We start from the raw sequence: 15,351 nt of genomic DNA, 5'->3' as shown, positions 1-15,351 counted from the left end.
TGAAATGTGCTTTGCATTTGTCTGCTTTCTAGTTTGTAGTTCAGTTTAGTTCATTTTTTAAGTTCATTTGGTCGCTTTCTTCCTCGTCCCCAACGCCATTGTCGACCTAACCAAGTACCTTCGTGATTGGTGACCTGGAGTAGAATAAACTAGTGTGATGGACAAGTAGATGGAAAGAGTTTGGTATGTTTAGTCAACCTTTGTTTTATGTGGGTTAGGTTTGGGAGAAATGATGGATACCTTGATTGCTTTTTATATAGCGGAGGGTTTCATATAAACAATGGATATGTCGATCTCTTTTATATCGAGGTTGGTCTCACATAAACAATGGACATGTTGATCGTTTTTATATCGGGGTGGGTCTCACATAAACAATGGACATGTTGATCGCTTTTATATTGGGGTGGGTCTCACATAAACAATGGACACGTTGATTGCTTTTATATTGGAGTGGGTCCCACATAAACAATGGGCACGTTGATGACATGTCTTGACAATTTAGTTGATTGGGGTAATGTAATTTTCAATTAGATTGAAATATACAAAGGAATGTCAATAATATACTATAAGTGAAAGTAATTTTCAATTAGATTGAAATAAGGGAAGGAATGTCAATTTTGTGACAAGGATCATTACTTTAAATGTAATAGGAAGAATCTATTTAAAGTATATGATGCTCTTTAGTTTTCACTTTGTTTGAACTACACAAAGTATGTTCATCAACAATTAATGATGTGGAGTAAACCAAACTAGTGTTATGATCAAATAAATAGGAAGAGTTTGGTATGTTGTGGTCAACCTTTGTTTTATGTTTGGGTGGGCCTCCATAGAAACAATGGACATGTTGGCCATTTTTTATATTGGGTTGGGTCCCACATAAACAATGGGCATGTTGATTCTATAATGACAATTTAGATGAGTGGGATCTATAAGTTGAAGTAATTTTCAATTAGATTGAAATACACAAAGGAATGCCAATAACAAGTTTTATGAGAAGGGTCATTACTTTAAATGTAATGAGAAGAATCTATTTAAGCTATATGACACTCTATAGTTTTCAATTAATTGAAAATACACAAAGGAACATCAACAATTTGGGATGTGGAGTAAACTAAACTAGTTTGATGGACAAGTACATAGGAAGAGTTTGGTATGTTGTGGTCGACCTTTGTTTTTATGTTTGGATGGGCCTCCATAGAAATATCGATAGGTTGATGCTTTTTAATATTGGGGGGGTCCCACATAAACAATGGGCACGATGATTACATGTCTCGATAATTTATTTGAGTAGGGTCTATAAGATAAAAGTAATTTTCATTTAGATTAAAATACACGAAGGAGCATCAATAACAAATGTTTTGAGAGAGGTCGTTAAGAAAGCACATTCATTATTGTGTTTTAAACACATAATATCACATTGAATGTTTTTAAGTAAAAATAAAATAAAAATAAGTCACACAAGCTTATACAAAGTAGGCTCATTTGTGCAACTAATGTTGATACAAACTTGAGCTTGAAATTAGAGTTGATACTAAGACTAAATTTTATGATGACATTAGCAAAAATTCATTTAATATGGGTAAAATATGTATCTTTTCTTAATCAAATGTGTGGCTCAACCTAAAATACTAGTTATTTGAATGTATTATTAATTAGACAAACCAGAGATCCATTCTCACATGTCTTGAACCATCTCTATAGCTAAAATTTCGAGCAATAAATGTCCTTGAGACTCTTTATATTTTCACATGCATCCATTTATTCAAAGTGTTGTTTTTTGTCAACTCGCCATCTTGCAATGCCTTCAACAACATCAATTCATAAAGAGACACCTATAGATAAATCATCTCTATCAATTATTTCTAAGAGGAAGCTATAATAGTTGCATCATCTTTGGCTTGGTGTCTAGAAATGATAAACTTCAAGCTCAACGTTATTTTTAAAATGGGGATGGGATGACAAGAGCTATAAAAACTAAGTTAGATTGGTAGGTGTTGTGTCTTTACTTGCTAAGGTAAAAATAATAAATTTTTTACCTCTCATTTTTTTACATACGACTCTCTTTTAACACCTTGATGAAGCAACAAAAATTTGCACGAGGTCTTCAACCACTACTACACGATAAATGGAGAGTTCCTTGTTTTGTATTTGTATAAGCTCTTCCATGCATAAGTGGAAGAGCAATTCATCCACGTTCATTTATTCAAAATGGTGTTGTTTGCCAACACGTCATCTTGCAATGCCTTTTTCAAAGAAAAACAAATGGGCAGATTTAACCACATCAATTCACAAAGAGACGACTATAGAGATGAATCATCTCTTTCAATGTTTGCAAGAGAAAGCTATAATAGTTGCCTCCTCTTTGGCTTGGTGTTTACCAATGATAATACATTTAACTTCAAACTCAATATTATTTTTAACATGGGGATGACAAAAGCTATAAAAACTAAGTCAGAATGGCAACCATTGTGTCTTTATTTGCTAATATAAAAACAATGAAAAACCCTCTTAAAATTTTCTATAAGAATCTCTTTTGGCACCCTAATGAAGCGACAAAAATTTGCACAAGAGGTCTTGAGCCACTACTACATGGAAAAGGGAGAGTTCCTTATTTCATATTTGCATAATCTCTTCTATGAATAAGTGTATGGAGCATATTATGTGCCTCAAGTGCCTCTTTGAAACCATGCTTAAGACTTGCTTTACCTTCTAGGTGAGCAACAAGAGAGAAGAAACATTGTGCAATCAAATAAATTTTAATCTTAAAGGCCTCTGTACACTATTAATGTGGAAGTGAAGTATGGGGGTGAGGAGGATTTGTGTCAAACGTCACTTCATGGATATTATCTAAGGCAAATCTTTGCAAACATTATTTCATCCTTATGTACCAAAACCTTTCACTCTACAATGATATGATGACATACATATTTGGCAATCTTTGATTATATGGTTGATCAATGCATATAACTTTCAAACCATTGATATTTATTATAGTTGTACGTGTACCAAGCCGTTCTTACATAAGGGGAATGTCTTGGCTTAATTAAAGTAATTTAAAATAGAAGGATTAAATTATCAATGTTTAGCTTGTGCCTCTCCTTCGGTCTCTCCACCTACAAAGAGAGTACTGGAGGGCTCCCCTTGCAGATATTCTATTATACCTAGAGAAAGCAAGGATTTTTCTTTGATCCTAATTTACAACTTAGATGCAAACTCACTATAGTCTACAAAAGGATAAAATATGTTTTACGCATATTAAAGTATCCAGAAGCCTCGTCACATTATTCACTTTCTAAAGTGGAGAGAAAACAAAGAGAGTTTTATGACTCACACTATGAGAAAATTCCACATATCGTACGATAAAGAATTAAAGTGGAAATCATCTTGCAAATACAACATAAGGAAGAATTAATGATTTATGGTTACTAAATAATAGAATTCATGAGTTCACCTAGATTCTTCAAAAAAAATAAAAAAAACAAAGCTTCAAGATTTATTTGCAATATTGCATTATTTTGTGGTGCTCATAGCTTACTTCTTAGTTTCCAAGAAGAAGAAAATGTTAAAAGTGTGACATAAGAAACTATAAATGGTTAATATATATATTCTAAACGCAACACTTAAAAACCCATCCAAAAGGTCAAAAATACAAAATAATTTTTAAAATTAGAGATTAAAGGTGGATATGCAAAGAAAAGTCAAACTCAAAAGCCATAAACTTACTAAAATAAAATAGATTTACTCATATTTGATATAATTGTTTCCAATTGATAAATAGTAAATTATTAAACAATTTAATTTCAAAAATGACAATTTAATTTGTCTTTTGCCCCAAAATAATGACTTTTAACTTTAACTGTAGTACCCCTGCCCTAATCAATTTCTAATCTCAGTTTTATCTTAGTTAGTTTATCATAATATAATGATTATAGTCAGATGTTTGATTTAATGCATAGTTGTTGGTGTGGTTTCACACTAGTTGTATGCAAGTTGTTTAGTGTTTCTATTTCGTGGTATTAATATCGGGCTAACGCTTTCATTAAGTCTATATATGTATGCATGTATGACTCTTGGTTGCAAGAGATTTCAGGTACAATGCCGCATGAGTGCGAGGTTCGTCTTCACCTGGAATTGCAGGTTTGAGTGTACCTCTTTAATCCTTAGAGTTGGAGTAGGTGGTCGTAAGACCCTAGTTGACCATAGTCGTGCTCAAGTGAGCATCGTCAGTTGTCGTCAGTATCCCCTTTTTGTTGGGTTTGCGAGTCGTCTGTCTGGTTGACTTTCTTGGTTTGTGTGCTTGGTGTGTATGGTTAAATTGATTAATTAGTCCTTAGTATTCAATTTGATTAAATATGTATTTGTGCATTAAAGTTTAATGGACTAAATTAATCGGGATTTCTTTATGTGAATTATCGTTGATTTGAATTGCTCGATTTAAATTGGGAGCAAGTTCAATTAAATAGTTAATTTTAATATTAAATTTGTTATGTTTATGTTGTTGAAAAAGAAAGATTTAAATTTAATCTTTTGGCATTTTTGAAATAGAAAGGTTAAATTTCAGTTGAGTGAGAAAATCAATTTTGAATTGAAAAACAATTTAATTTGTTGATATAGTTGGAAAATAGTAATTTTTGGGAATTATTTTTAAATAAAAATTTTAATCCCAAAAAAAATGAAATTTTGGTCAACTCTTCCTTATAACCTAGACTTTTGGAAAATTTTGGAGGATGGATATTTTTGGAAAAATGTTTTGTTGGAAAAATATTTTTGGGATGAAATTTGGGGGTTTTGGAAGGAGAAGGATTTCTTGAGCTGCAGGTTGGGGCTCTTCATCAGATCCTTTCCAGGAATGCTTACTGAGGTAGGAATTCTGGTTATCAGTTAGTTATTGTTTAAATTTAAAAAAAATGGGCATTGGATGTCCTTCATGCTATTTGGTTTTAATTTCTCCATTGATTGCCTCAAGGTTATGAATCATTGTGGAATTAGTTGGTATTGGTTTATTGTTTGCATCCTTGCATGGAAAATGATTTTTCTTATGCCCAAAAGAATTATCCTTTCAATTTTGAAAACCTCTCATATTCTGAAAATTTCTGTGTTGTTTTAAAAATAAAATAAAAATTAAGTTCCATATGAATACCTTCAATTTCAACTTCATGCTTTAAATCAGAGATATCTGTTTGTGGTTGAATATATAGAAGTTAATAGATCTTATTTGGCAAATATGTTGTTGGTTTAAGAGAATCTGGGTTTTCTTTGAAATTGTAAATGGAGTATAAAATAAAAATTTAATTATTTTAGTCTCTGCTGAGACTGGCTGGAAACTGTTGTTTTTTTTAACAGTAATTTTTTAAAAAAATTTAAAATTAAAAAAAAAAAATGAAAAAAAAAATGTATATAATAAATTATTGGGGAGCTGCGTATCCCATTGGGACAGCAGCGCACCCCAAGGGATGTTGCGTGCTTTCCTTTGGGAACAGCAGCGCTCCCTTTGGGGATGTTGCGTGCTCCCTTGGGAAGCAGCACTTCCCCTTTGGGGCTGCGTGAGCTCCCATGGGGACCACGTGGGGTCCACGTGGAAACCCCCCCCCCCCCCCCCCCTTTTTTTAATTTGTATTTTTTTTATTATTTTTTTTTTTTAGTAAAAAAATAAAAAAATTAATAAATAAATTTATTAGTTTTAAAAGTTTTTTTTAATAAAGTGTTTAATTAATTATTAATTAATATTAATATATATTTATCAATGGAAATAAATGTATATATGTTGATTAATACTTAATTGGATTATTATGCAATATTAAATATTAATTGTGTATATTTTATTAACCGTAGGGTTATAAATATTTATGAATTAATATTTAATCCTTTTGGACCTATAATATTAGGGGAGCATCTTTTGAAAAAGATGAAATATTGTTTATATTGGAAAAATTTTCGAGATAAAACATACTTTATTCAAGAATATATATTTTTTGAAGATTTTAATGATATAGGCCATCTGGAAATGTTAGAAATGAATATTTAACCCTTGGACATTATGAATTTAAACGATGTGCTTTTGGAAATTTAATTAAGTATCATTTGGGAAAATTGTTTAGTTACTGATATTCTCATTTAGTAAAATGAATGGTTAATTTATATTTTTCCTCTGTTTGAGAAATAGACAATGGTACTATTGCAAATTGTGATATTGTATTCACCTTGCAATGATGATTTCCTGCTAGTGTATTTTTGGAAACATAGATCATGTAGAAAACTTGATCGACTTTTAATGTTTAGATCAATTCGGAAAAGATTGTATTTGCTGAATATTACCTATGCGAGTTTAATTTCTGTATTCGCTTTTGCTTATGTAATGGCAAGTCGTGCTTTGTTTGATAGGTCCCTATCGTATGGATTGATTTGGGGTACATGTTTCAGTCCTCGGTTCCGAGTTGACTGTTGTTTTGTTGTGGTGTCGTATTTGGTCATATCCTCTATGTGGGTGTCGAATGATGATTCGTGGTTGACCTTAGTCGGTCAGGTCTCTAGTTAGAGTACCGTCTGTCAGTGCACCTCGTATGAAGTCATGTTTGACCAAATGGTGGATCTCTCCATTTTGAACTCCGTTCATCTGACCAGGTCTATTCCTTGGTTTTTGAGTTCGTCTGAGTATAGTCTAGTGTCGTATGGGAAAGTGGCTTTCAATTGGGGGCCGCGCCCAAAGTCGCTGCTGGGTAACCCATCGAAAGTGAGTCTAATAAGTGATAACCTAACAGTAGATTAGAATGTTAATCTCTAAGTAAGATAAATGTGCCTCACACATGGGACGAGTGCTAACATAGACCCGACATGCTGTGAGAAGGCCTGAAATGGCAATCCATCATCCTTGTCTTCACGAAAGGATGTGTGGGTCCACATGAGGCTTGGATGGGCCGGAGGCTCGGATTAGGTTGCCAGGGTAACCCAATGTATGGGGCCGGGACCTATGAAGACCTGCCATGGTAACCATACCAGGGTGTGTGATGACACTTGTCCCTACGTTCGCTAGTATGTTGTCGTTTTGTCCTGTTAGGAGTACTTTTGTGGGTCGCCCTATTATCTTTACCCTTGTGAGTACCTAGTTTCATGTTAGACCTTGGGTGGTGATGACTCAGTTTTGGGGATGCTCTCCTGGACCTTTGTATTAGCTTTGATTATGTTCAGCTGGATCCTTTTCTTTTCAGGGATCGTTTATGTATTAATTGACCGATGCGGTCGCTTGTATATTGTTTATGTTTCGCCTTAATGACCGGATTGTAATGGTGTAACCTCTTGTATTCTTAACTTTATTAATTATCAGAGGGGTCTTGCAGTTGAGCAGACCCGGAGATGTAGCCCTTTAGGGGTGAATTCCGAGATCATTATGGTGTTATGTGATGTTATTTTCTCATGTTTCCCTTATTCAACTTTATCATGTATGAATAGCTTATGTTAGAATGTATAAGTGGATAAGATGGAATTAACTTTAAATGTTTATATGCAGTTCTTTCTTGAATGCCATTTTGATCGAATGCATAAGTGGTTTAGATGAGATTTATCGTAGATGCATGTATGCAATCGTCTTTTAAATGCAATAAATTGGAATATGAAAGAATGTAACTTAGAGTAATGGAATATATTCAGTTGTTGTTAAGGAAATTAAGTATGCTTGAAAATATCTCATATGTTTATGATTAAATTCTAGTGTGTTAGAATATTAGATGCATGGCTTATATTTTAATGAAAAGCTTGAATGTAAAGTATGAATGAATCATAATGGATAAACATTAGCATGTGATTTATATTTCTATCTTTTGAAAGAAATTATCCTTAATTAAGAATTATCTCGTCTTTAAGATAATCAGCTTATTGGATTAATTGTGTGAGTTAAGTGAAATGTGAAATTTAAGTAATCTCGTTGGGAAACTCTTTAGGTGTTAGTTGATGTCTTCCGCTCTGTAATCTGAATCTTTGATATCTTGTTGTATCTTAATGTGGTGTAACTTAAAAAAAATAAAAATTATTGCACTCTATTCTTGTGTTTTGGCTTATCCCTTCGGGGTTTCCTGGCAGGGCATTACATTAACAATAAAAATCATTCTAACAAAAGAACTTTTTGATTTATTTGTCCAATCCTCTTAAATTATCTAAATGTGAGCCATGATTTTAATTATATAGCATTTCAATATTAATAATAAAATTATAATTAACTTTAAAAATTATACTTAAGCAGATACCAAATTGAAAATGGAAGGGAATATACATTAAAAGATAGAAAATGCTTTCGCAACAACAACTAACAAGGGCATCAAAGATGCCTTCACAAGATGCTAAAAAAATTAATATTTCCTTTAAGAAACGTGTCTCCCAAGTGGGAGAAGTAATTTAGTGGTGGAGTTTATTATAAAATGATATTTTAATATTTTATTACATATATATATTTTTTAATTTTAATCTCAACTTAAAAAAAACCATTTAAATAATGATTGAAGATCTCATCAATGCTTGAAGATATTATTTGTAGTATAAAAATGAACTCTATTTGCTTCATTAAAATGTGACTATTTATTATCTGATTGTAAATTTTTTAAAATGGTGTTTTGGAATAAACTTTTTTTGAGTTTATTATTAACATTGTAATCTATCTTAATAGTGTTATAAAGTAAGTAGAGTGTGTTCAATATGGTAGAATTGTCTAAGTAATATATTTTTCACAATTTTGAATATTTTTTGGAATAAGTTAAATGAGATGGATTAAAATGGCTATTATACATGATATGATATTAAAAAAATATAAAGTATTCATAAGTTATGTCATATAATCAAAATATCATTTAAGTTTTTAACTTAAGAAGGATTTTATTTATATCAAGTTCAAAAAATTAAAAATAAAGATAATAAAAATGATGTAGAGCGAAAGAATACATATGTGCACTTATCTTCCAAAACACTTCTGGAAAACGTTAGTTTATCATAACTATTACTAATAAATAATAAAAAACATATAATCCCTCACAATAACTACTTGTAGGCATGAGTATACATCATCTCAAATGTCTCCATTATTGTAGTTGACACATGGATGATAGAAGATGATTTGTAAACTAGGGTAGTCATTCCTATTCTAGTCCATTGACATGTAGATTTTAAACGATGAGCATCATGCTAGTTATCTTTGATGAACAAAAAACAAAAAAATGCAAGGTCAACCTAAAGATGCATAAGAATATTGCATGGTATGCAAAAAAAAAAACATGCATATACACATATAATAACACCACAACATACCTCTAGAAAAACCATTAGAAAACATCTAACTCCTCAAAGTGACTAATACATGTTGTATAGTGGTTTTGCATGGCCTTAGCTAGATTTGCAATACCTAAATACACAATGCTCTAAAGAGACATGACCTATGACAACTAACTCCAATACCAACAACTATACCAATCTTTGACATAATAAAAATGCCTCCACTCTCCATACAATTGAAAGTTTTCATTATGTTAAATGGGTGAAAGTATAGTGATAGGAACTACACCTTTAGTGACCAAATTCCTTTAACAATGAGAATGTGAATCGAGATGCAAATAAATGTGCAACAATAAAATTTAGCAAACCAAAAGAACATAGATATATGTGAGGAAAACGCTTTCGAGTAAAAAAAATGTCACCAGCTAAGAGATTAAAAGCTTGTATTAATCTCCAAATGTATATGTTTTCAATATAGTCACTCTCCCCTTCAATCTACTAGCATTGTGGCAACATAACAATGCTTCAACCTACAAAGATTTGAAACTCTTATCCCATGCCTTAAATATGTTAGTGTGGAATATATTTTACTTATTATTTATGTAGCATCGTAAATTGTACACCCTTAATTAGGTTGTCCATTTCCACTCTTAGGTTAGCACCCATCTTAGCGTGTCCCTTTGCATTATACATTATAGGACTTCTTTAGGCATTTAATTATTACTTTGATTAAACTTAAGTCCCCATTGCACTTATGAGAGTCTTTGTTGTCATGGATGTCAAACCTATGTGGACCGGATGTTGGTGATGTCGGTGTTGTTGATCTAAATATGTATTATGATATTGGAATGCATTGTTGTTTTAGTATTGAGTATGTATCAGAAGAGATGTACAATGGAAGTGTGTGATTTAGTATTCTCTTGATTGGAAGTGTGTGATTTAGTATGATGATTGCAATGTGAATATGATGTGTAGGAGTGGTTCAAAAGTTGTGCAGAGTAGACATATGAGTATAAAATTGTGAATTGTTATCCATAGTTTGGAAAATGCTATTTTGTATTTAGTTCAGTCTATTATTATTGTATTTGGATAGTTGTTTTGTATCTTTCCCTGAAGAAGTGATATTCAGTTGTGCGTGTCCTTATTTGATATCTTGCCTAAGGTTATGCGCCGTAGTCTACAAGTCTAGATGATGCAGTCAAGGTAGGGGGATCTAATGAAGGACAACCCATCCTTGCAGCCTAACACAAAAACCATGCAAAATATATCGGTAATCGGTAACACAATGCCAAAAATAGCAGAAGGAACAATCGGTAACAACACAGAATACATAACCGGTAAACAATATGAACAATTCTTATTACAGTTTGAAGAATTACACATGTCACATGTTGGATCGCAGTCCAGGATACAAACAATGCTTACAACACAATTATAAGATCTGCAGATCATTCACATATTAGATCAGCCTCTAGAAATAGTATATCGGTTCTACCCTAATCCATACCTCAGCCTTCCGACCTCAGTCCACCAAATCAGAATATCGTCGGATCTACATCTTTGCTCTATCTCTAAACTTTGTCTTCGATCTTCTCACTTTTGTCCTCTCAAATGATTCGCAAACTCCCATTTATACCATCCGCAAATAATAGTAACTTAATAAAGTCGGTCCCAAGACCAACTAGCTCATAAAATGTGCAATGGTAACATGTCGGCTCAAATCATTAAGAACAACTTCTAAAATACATAAAACAATGTGCGGTCCTTCAGGAACATTGGACACGTCACAAGAAACATAAATCAACAATCTGCATGTCACGGAGATCAACCGCAACCCAATCCAACTTCGCTCAACACACTACCAGACTAATCGGTAAGAACATATCAACCAGGCCAATACCGACCTTGCGGTTGATCTTGGTGACTTGCAGATCGTTGATTTATATTTCTTGTATCATGTTCGATGTTCCCAGAGGACCGCACATTGTTTTATGCATTTTGAAATTTGTTCTTAATGGTTTGAGCCGACATGTTACCATTGCACAAATCATGAGTTGGTTGGTCTTTGGGCTGACTTGACTGAGTTATTATTATTTGTGGATGGTATAAATGGGAGTTTGCGAATCATTTGAGTGGACAAAAGTGAGAAGATTGAAGACAAAGTTTAGAGATTGAACAAAGATGTAGATCGGACGAGATTCTGATCCAGTGGACTGAGGTCGGAAGGCTAAGGTCTGGATTAGGGTAGAACCAACAGACTGTTTCCAGAGGCCAATCTGATATGTGGATGATCTGCGGATCTTATAATTGTGTTATCTTGGAATGTGATCCAGCATGTGGCATGTGTAATTCTTCAGACTATAATAAAAATTGTTCATATTGTTTACCGATTATGTATTATGTGTTGTTATCGGTTGTTCCTTCTACTATTTTTGGCATTGTGTTACTGGTTACCGGTATATTTTGCATGGCTTTTGTGTTATACTACAAGGATGGATTGTCCTTCATTGGATCCCCCTACCTTGACTACATTACTGGAGCAATAAGCTCCTTGGCAAGAAGCCTTATTCATTATAAACAATTGATATATGTTTTGAGTTAGATTCTCGTCGTGGTTTTTCCTAGTTAGGGTATTCTACGTAAAAATCTTGGTGTGATTGTGTGGTTGATTTTGATGATTTAGTTACTTACTTTTATGCATAAGTGTTTAGATGAATGTTATTGTTCAAGTAATTTAATAAGATCAAGTTTTTATACATGATGATTCACCCCCCCCCTCTCAGCTTCTAGCAGAGTTCAACAATTGGTATGAAAGCTTTGGTTTTTTAAGAGACAGCTTAACCACTAAGGAAGATCTTAGATTTTGAATAGTATGTTTGAAGAAGAATCGAATGACATGGATGATATGAATCAAAATGATTGGAATGATGTGGATGACATTGTTGATATGAAAGGCAAATTGAGATTTGCATTGGCAGACCTAGATGATGGCAAAGAGAAACATAAAAACGCAATTGAGAAGATTTATTTTCTGAGAATTCTGCTTGATAAAGGAAAGGAGGTCATTAGACTAGATATTGTTCAAGATTTGAAGAATAAATTGGCAAACTCAAGGAGGAACTGAAAATTGCAAAAGAAAAAATTGACAATTAATTGAAACTCAAAGGTGGCAGTGAATTGTTAGATGATGCTCTCAATTTTTAAAAACAAAGTAAAGACAAAGTGGACTCAGCTTTGAGGAAGGAGAATATTCAAAAAAGGATAAAGGAAAAGACAAGATAGATGATAATTTAAATAACTCTAGCAAAGATCATAATTTTTTTGTTCCTAATCGAAGATTCAAAAATTTGAAGAATGTTTGGAGACCTCCTCTCGTCCCTATCAAGTATTCATCTTTAAATGGTAACTTTTTCCATGCAGTAGATTTGGACATAAAAGTGGTGAATGCAGAAATCATAGCAGAAATCAATCTTTTAATGGAAACTGTCATTACCGCAATTAGTTCGGTCACAAAGCAAGTGAGTGCAAAAGTAGGATGAATTGGAATAAAAATTCAAATTCAAATACTAGCAGAGGTATTCGATATTTTGGCGGATACTATTATATTTGCAAAGCCTATGGGCACGGGGCTGTTAATCGCAAAACAAATTGGAGATTCAAAAATGATAAAATAAATGGTAGTGAACCTCAAAAGGTCTAGTATGCTACAATTGTAACAGAATGGGACACATTGCGAGACATTAGAGAAGTAGAACTAAGAATCCTAATGATCTAGAAAATAAAATCCATATCAACGAAGAGAAGGAGAAAATGAAGATGACTTGGGTAAAGAAATCAGATGATAAGACTGAAGAGAAGATTGAGGATGGATCCACACCTTTTGTGGGTGCAAACCATTCTTTCTGTAACTAGCTTAGACAACTGTGTCTGAGGGGGAGAGCTAAATGCTTATCTTTTGTCCCCTCTTGGTGTGGTGTTGAGTTGTTCTCAACATGGAAAATGTTTGGAAGACATTTCTTGTGGATTCTAAGTGAAATTGATGATTCGAAACTATTTTGGTGACTTCGGGTAAATAGTGTATCAGCTTTTTGAGGAAACCTTAGATGACGATTATATATTGCTTCTCAAAATTCATTTGTGCAAATTTGCTCAAAGAGTTGTAGAGTGTGAAGATGTGTGAAGGAGATCAAAGAAAGGTATTTCTCTTATTTGTGATATTTTCTAATAGAAAATTCTAAGATTATCACTATCCATAGTGAAGCAAGACCTGGTGTTGAGATTCAATCATTTGTTTTGGTGATGAGCGACCCAATTGTTGCATTTTTTGTTGTTTATAACAAGTTAATTTATAAAGAAAATATTTTTCATCTACATTTATATTTGTTTGGAAGAGTATAAGCATAACAAGCTTAATGATTTTAAGATAATTCATCTAGTAGATGGTGCGCAGAGATTTAAGGCAAATTATGATAGTTTAGGGCATAAGGGTTTGGATGCTTGGAGTAATTTTCTCATGTTTGATGATGAAGAGATAATTAAGAATGTGTTAAGAAGAGTCCATGAAGATTGTTTATGGTTGGATCAACCATATTTGATTTCAAAAGAAGACCTAATGGATATGACTAGTGTATGCTCGATTAGAACCATACCTTCTTTGAAGTTTGTGAAGAATGATGAAGTGAACAAATTGACTGGTGTTGTGTCTAATAAGAGAGCCCTTCAGATTGATAGTATTGTTGACTTGGTAGTGAGATATGTGACTATGGGAATTTCATACAAGGTGTATTACAGAAATCGGGAAGGTTTGTCTTCTTCCACGACAATATATGTGGCCTATAAATTGGTAAAAGGAAATATTGATCATGATCTATGTGAATTGTTGAGGTGGCAGTTGTTGGATAATCTCAGGTTGATGCTCAGATTAAGGAATATTTGCAAGTTTTGGTTGATTTTGATGTTGCTTGTCACAAGTTATTTATGGATATTTGAAAAGAGTTGGTTGTGAGGAATAAGATCCCTCTGAAAGTTGTTGAATGGTACAAGGATGATATTACTTTCTTAGTTGACAAAGATGGTTGTTTCATTGAAGTTGTTATTCCAAGGATTTCATGGGTGGCTAAGCTTCCTTATGAAGTATCAGAAGATGAATGTATGACTATTGTAGAGATAATTCTTAAAATGCCAAATTCTTTGAGTAAAGAGAGATTTGGAACATATGATGAGATTATGAGATGTGTTGGAAAGAAATCTAGCAAAAGTGAGAATGTGCCAAAAGGTAAGAAAGTGAGGAAATCATGTGCAAAAGCTTCTTCTTCTTCTGCATCTAAGGTACTAAAATCTAAACAAGGGAGAGAAGAGTGTGCAAAAGCGGGAAGAGAAGAGTGTGCAAAAGTTGTAATCATAGAATGTGATGAAGAACTAGAAAAGGACAGTGTGTAGAAAAGTATTCCAACAAGAAAGAAGGTGATTGCTTCCCCTGTTTCTTTAGAGGAAATTTCTTTTGATGAAGACAAAGTGCTTGAGTTACTTGGGAGACTTGATGGCCTAAAAAGTGTTGCTGAGTCGTACCTTATTGTTCCATCTTATGATCAAGATACCATTTAATAGGCATGTGTAACATATTTCCTCCAAAATAATCTTGTTCCCACTGATGATGTTGATGTTCTTATAGGAGTGTTGATAGAATTGTTAGTTGAGTGTATGACTACATTTGGTAATGATGATTCTAGTGAGACCTATATAGAAGGAAACCTGACAGAGAAGTGCCTAAGGGCACATCAGGATCTTAAGCTTAATTTGATTGGTTTCAGAACGACAATGGACAATGTTGCTTGATTTCATAAGTATTTCTCAAGGTGGCCCATGGCTACAAATAACTTTAAAGATGAGATAGACTATATTAAGTTTCATCTTACCGAGTTAGCCCAGTCTTTTAATATTTACAAGGATGCTAGTGGTGCAATGATATCTAGGGTTTGGGATCTCCATTCTCAGTTGCCATTGTGATAAAAGAAAAGAGATGAATCTCTAAAGTTGTTTTGTGGACTCAAGGATGCCATGGAATTGCATTTGTCTACTTTTCTATGATTATTGGCTGAA

This window comes from Cryptomeria japonica, chromosome 3 (genome assembly GCF_030272615.1).
Source record: "Cryptomeria japonica chromosome 3, Sugi_1.0, whole genome shotgun sequence".
In the NCBI taxonomy this organism is placed as follows: domain Eukaryota; kingdom Viridiplantae; phylum Streptophyta; class Pinopsida; order Cupressales; family Cupressaceae; genus Cryptomeria; species Cryptomeria japonica.
This window is presented reverse-complemented; position numbering follows the sequence as displayed.